This window comes from Plutella xylostella, chromosome 29 (assembly GCF_932276165.1).
Source record: "Plutella xylostella chromosome 29, ilPluXylo3.1, whole genome shotgun sequence".
In the NCBI taxonomy this organism is placed as follows: domain Eukaryota; kingdom Metazoa; phylum Arthropoda; class Insecta; order Lepidoptera; family Plutellidae; genus Plutella; species Plutella xylostella.
Window position 1 is genome coordinate 130,406 of NC_064009.1, and position 6,156 is coordinate 136,561.

Sequence of the window (6,156 nt, forward strand, 5' to 3'; positions counted from 1 at the left end):
GATATCCTATAGAGACTCAATAGAGACTCCATTGTGATTGGCCCAAAAACGGTAGTCCCTACGACTCACGGCCAGTCTCGATAAAATATAAATGCTATTGACACAGAGTGATCGTGACGTCATCTTGGCATATTATCAGTGTTGCCGCTTTTGTTAGAATTGTAAAGCCAGCATGCACGGATCGTCCGACTTGGGCTTAATTTGAAGATTTTTCACACTATTTATTTAAAAGTATAACTGTTTTATCTGATTCGATGCTTTTTAAAATCAATAAAAGACGTGTTATGGCATTTAAATACATTTTTCATATATTAAACTGCTGGGTGATTTTCTATCTCGGGTGTCATGGACTCGCGATTTCCAACCGTATAAATCTATTATGGGTTTCTGACCATCTTTTGGCATCGGCTATCTCGGTCATGATCACTAAACGAATAGTGGGTATGAGATTTATCGATACACTAGAGGTTGCAAAATTTTTGTGAAAATATTCTGTGATTTGGTTAGCCGACTAAATGAAAACTTCATTTCACTTCAAACTACGACTACTGTATTTATCAAATCTTTAATTTGCCGCATTATTTAGAAAAATGGCGATACTGGAAGCTATTGTCAAATGATTGTCAAAACAAACTACAAGGAACCATCCAAAACAGAGATTGATTTTGGTGTGTGTTTTTTTTTATAATTACCTGAATCCTGTGTTTTAATTGTTCATTATATCAAAGGTAAGTACATAATTAACGTATTACTATTAAAATTTTAAACTTAGTCATACACACGAACGAAATATGGGAAATTTTTACAAAGTCGTGAAAAATGAACATTTATTGTTCTTAATAAAAGCATTGATATCAATGATTTCTAGTACGATACGCTAGTAATATAAGTCGATGATTGAGATCTAACACTTGGACTGGGAACTCAGTTATTAAAAGTAGATTGATCACTGAGCCATTAAATAATCTTCACATTTGTGCAGGTTGTGCTTGTTAGTAATATTTTTGTGAGGCATATCATGTGCCAAGAAAAAAGATTGAATAGGACATTAATATTGTATTTTATTTCCAGGATGGCGCCTTTAAGAAAAGTCTCAGATCGACAAATGGACATTTTGTTGGAGTTCGTTGAAAGACATAAAGACCTTGCTGTTGGCCGGTACCCTCCCGGCCCACTAGGCATACAATCAGCACGTTGGCTATGGGACAGTGCAGCATTACAATTATATGAATTATATTCAATTGGGTCTGGAGTTACAAAAACTGGTCAAAAATTCTGATGGGCATTCACATGTAAAGTGGCAATGTGCAATCATAACTTAAACAAGGTTAAAGTAGAAAAAATATTTTAATAATGATTATAGTAAGACTGGTAGAAGCAAAATGTGATAGGAAGTTATGTGATTTAAAATAAAAAATAAAAGCCATTAATATAAATTGTGTTTTTTATTACTAAATTATACATATACAGCAAAAATCAGCCTATTAGAGTCAGGTTATTTTAGTTCCTTGAAATTCACAGCCTCTGGACAAGGTTGGCCCTCATGCGCCCTGCATCTGCATCAGAAGCACCATTAGCCACGTTACCAATATGCTGCACCCGAATGTTATCAGCAGCAGGCAAGTTGTCGTCACTGGTATATTGTGTGCATTTGCTATATTGTGTAGTACACAACAGTCATTTACTGCACACGGTGTGCCAGCAAACATCTCCAGCGTGTTTTAAGGGCCCCAATGCACCGCTCCACAGTATTTCTGACACGGCAGTGTAGATCAGTGTAGTGTTCTTCTGGGGATCCTACAGCTGCATTGAGGATAGGTGTTAATATCCATGGCCGTAGAGCATAACCAGAGTCCCCTGAAACCAATTTTAAAACAACAGTTAGGTACCTATACTTACTGAAAAAAAACAAATACGTACTGAAATAATTTTCTTCTAACTAATTACTTACTATTTACTAATTATGGAAGACCAAAAATTTGCAAGATTCACAAAACAAACATCAAAGAAATATTATTTTGTTCAAGACAGTTCAAGATCATAAGAACAAGAAGACTTCAGCGTCACAATAAAAAAAACGTTATTTTCTACATTCTATGGTGACTCTATGGTTTAAAAGCTACTATTTACTAGTTGCCCAAGACAAGACGGTTGGCCAGCCCAAATTAGTACTTATGATTCCAACTATCCGATACAAAATACCAATCTCGGGTTTCGATAAAATATTCGCATACAAAATTTTAACAAGATGGCGGCCGGTGGGTATTGAAGCCCATACCTACTATGACGTCATTATACGACCCCAACCGAACATACACAATACGAATAGTGTCAAAATTTGCTTTTTGACAGTAAGATCACGGTGAAGAGAGTTATCAACGAGATAGAAAATAGCCTCGCTGGCTGTATAATTAAGACCATAGGCAAAAAAAAAAACTCTATTGTCGTGTCGATCTGTTTGTTACACAGAGTAGGTAATATATTTGGTTTTGTTTCTTATGTCAACTTTAACATTGTATCGTTTTGTTTTGTTTCGGTTTTCTCTGTTAGTTGTGGATAAAAAAACATACAGACGAATTCGTTCATTTCCCTGTTGAAAAGTGATCTCTTCGCGAAATTATCGCAAATATGGATTATTTATCGATGAATGTGCAGTTGTGCACGCTTTGAAAGCTGAATTAAGGAAAAGAGGCGCATAAATAAGCGGTCTCAAAGAGCACCTAATTCGGAGGTTAGTTTGTTTACTGTTTACAAACTTATTTTTTACCAAATGTATGCTTGTTTGCTTAGATAACAGTTATGTTTTTTCTTTTTACAGACACCAAGACTATGACCGTAACAGTAACTTGGTTGGAAACGTAGAGGACAGCATCATACAACAAAATGATTCAGTGTATACTGTTGAGTGGCCTTCAGAAACTTTGTATAGCAGTGTGAACACTAAAAATTAAACTCCAGATCTAGATATTGTCACCAATGAGTAACTACTTTGGAATTTATGCACAGTGTACGGTGGCCTGCGCCTAAAAGTATACAGGCGGAGTTTTTAAAATAGCGATCCCTGATGATGAAGGGACCAGCTACATCTGTTATAAATCCGGGGACGTGTTGTGTGTGATGTGTGTAGCAGTGGTGTTTATGTGGATGTGCTTGAGCAGCATGTGAGCTTGAGATCGCTATTTTAAAATCTCCGCCTGTATACTTTTAGGCGCAGGCCACCGTACATACCATCGCTCTTACTGTGAATGAAAACATCGTGATAAAACCTGCATATCTAGATTTTCGAACCCACAAACGTGCAGAGGACCAGCGTGGTAGGAAATGGTCCAAGCTTAGGAGTGGAGTTTAGACCTTAAGGCGATATGCACAAAGGCTCCATTCGAGTGAGCTAGGTGCAGGTACTGACACCCTCACAAATAATAGAATACTTAGTATACTATACTACCATTATTTAGTTTCAACTAACAACTCAACCAGCATTCATTGTGTGGATTACTAATGTGTTATATTTTTTGTATAGCAGTGTGTTTAAACGGAAAGGATAAATAAAAGTTAAATCAGTGTGTAACTCTTTTATTTTTATTGTATTTATTAAATGCCTAATCCATATTTACATTATGTTCTTTCTGAAATTGGTTATAATGATTTTCACAAACACGAGATTGTCGGATAATAATTATTTCACAAGCCACTGTTTTAGAACAGTTTTATTACTTGGTAACATATGTCCTCCTTTTCTTTCCGAACATAACGGATCTGCACAACAATGCGGGATAGTAACTCGATATGATGATAGTTATTTTATAATTAATAAGCTTATAAGATTCAAGATTTTAAAACTTTATTGAGAACCTGCTCCTTTTTTCGGAGTATGTTAAAAATATGGCTAAGAGAATAATGCAATGAGTATCTGAAACGTATAATAAGTATACCTAAGTATTAGATAGTCTTCTACCATCCAGTTCAGAACAATTTTTTGCCAAATTATAGACGGCTCCAAACCTTCATAGATATACCATCTTTCCTGCGTTCTTTGGCTATCAGGGGAGTTAAATCCGCGGCAATCTCCTTCACCACATGCTTACTGAGGCGAAATGTCCTCACAAACTCCGAGTCCGGCAAACTCACGAGAGAATCGACATTCCGGCTCATGAAGGCGCGATTTCGACGCCGCTCCTTCAACTCCCGCCGACCTCTGTCCACTCTGTCTGCTAATATTAGCATTTCCCACCGCAAATTTAAATTATAATTCCGATCCATTATGACAACATCTGAATAATACGTGTATATTAGGTGTATCTGCTCAATGGCCTCAGAATGGTAATTTTTGACAGATAAACCGTAATGAAGCAACTGACGGAAACGTCAATAAATAGTGGACTACGCAAATTGTCACCCGAGAGACGATATCGGTGTGGCACTTGTCAGTGGACTAGCGTGTTGTTCAATGTATTATGAGTGGCTTCCATCCAACTTCCATCGAGCTGACACTATGGTCTTAAAAAATACAAGACTGCCAAATGTGTAATTTTGCGCTGTCGACATACAATCGACATACAATTATACTCTAATGCATTTAGTAGACTTGGGGCCCTGGCCGCGCGCGGGGGCGCTAAAAATACAATTTCCGTTTGCAGCGCATTTTGTGCATTTTTCAAGGCTGACGCGAGCTCTGTGCCCGCGGCGGCGGCGGCGGCGGCGGCGGCGGCGGAGCCACTCCAAATAGGAAATAGATATTTCAAGCGTTGCCAATAGGATTGGAATAGATTTGTTATCTAAACAAAACTTGGTATAACTTTAAAGCGTCAATAACATCACATAGCGGCGGTGGTAAAGTTTTAGACCCCAATATTTGGCATCATCTTAACCTACTTTCATCTTAAGGTAGGTAGGTATAAGTAAAATTGAATTTTCATAAGGGAACGTGATTTGGGAAAATATGCAAAATTCATCAGACAAGCTTACATAGATGAAATGGCAAAAAGATACCTGCTGATATTACCGTAATACGCCATTGAAGTTTATGATAAATATCCTGGCTGTATCCCCCTAATTTCCTCATGTTCAAAGCACATTTTCTCTTACACAGCCCGCTGCGCCAGTGTGTGTGTGTGTCTGTCTGTGGCCCATTCATCAGCGGCACAAAGGGAGCGATCTCTATCACGTATCCGCTGCCGAGTTGCAGGTTCTTTGCCAAATCGATTCTGTGAGCAGCTCCGGCTCCGGCTTGAATATACGTTACCTAACTAGCTGTCGGGGGGAACACTGAGGAAAACATGGTCGTTGGCTACTCAAAGTTTATTGAAATAGCAGTGATACACGTTAAACATGTTTGTTTCTTCGTCGTTTTCGTATTAAACGATAGTCAATTTTGTAAGCAAACTTCAGCGACATAATATAAATTGAATTGAAATGTTGCAGTCAGTGGCGGGATTGTTTATGCTGCAAGAGTTTCCCACTGCAGCAGGAAGCGGCATTGTGCGGAGACAGGCCGCGGCGGCGGCGGCGACGGCGGCGGTGGCGCGGCAGGACAGTGGAGGCAAACAGGACGACAAACATGACTCGACTTCCAATTCAATGGCGTTAGGGGAACCACGTTTTACTCATATAACACCGCAGCCTATGATTGGTTGTGCACAAAAATAGGACCATTAATTGAAGGGCCCGCAGACTAAAGCACATAAGTCATTTTTTCCTATATTTTTTGTTAATCGCCAGGGGCATTATTTTGGCTCGACTCATAGCTGGACTAAAACACACATGTCAAATCACTATTATAAGTAGCTAAGTCTCAAATTGTTCCTTATGAACATTTTGAAAGCTACCAATTTGTAATCAGGCTAAACAACATAAGTAAACTTATGTGAAAAGGAACAAACACTCCACAGTCACGTTGTGCCGATAAGGAACGACTTATGTTATAAGGTACCTAATAATTTTAACACCGTTTCTCAAGTGTCTTACTACCCACTAAATAAAAAATATATCTTCAAAGAATTTTGATGAACAGCAGTCAACTACGGGTGGTCTACAAGTGGTTACGGCCTACACGATATTTTTTATTACAATCCTGTAGGATATAAGTGTTATTTTGCTTCAGTCTTAACTTTGATTCTATTTTAAACAGTACGTTTAATCGTTCATATTGTGTGAAGT

The 6,156-nt window shown here is 38.2% G+C and overlaps 1 long non-coding RNA gene across 1 annotated transcript; it reads left to right on the forward strand.

The window, feature by feature from the left end:
* The first annotated feature begins 314 nt into the window (after positions 1–314).
* On the forward strand, positions 315–1,274 carry LOC125491025. Its single transcript, XR_007268055.1, has 2 exons — positions 315–728; positions 1,072–1,274. It is a non-coding gene; the product is annotated as an uncharacterized LOC125491025 (long non-coding RNA).
* Positions 1,275–6,156: the final 4,882 nt, after the last annotated feature.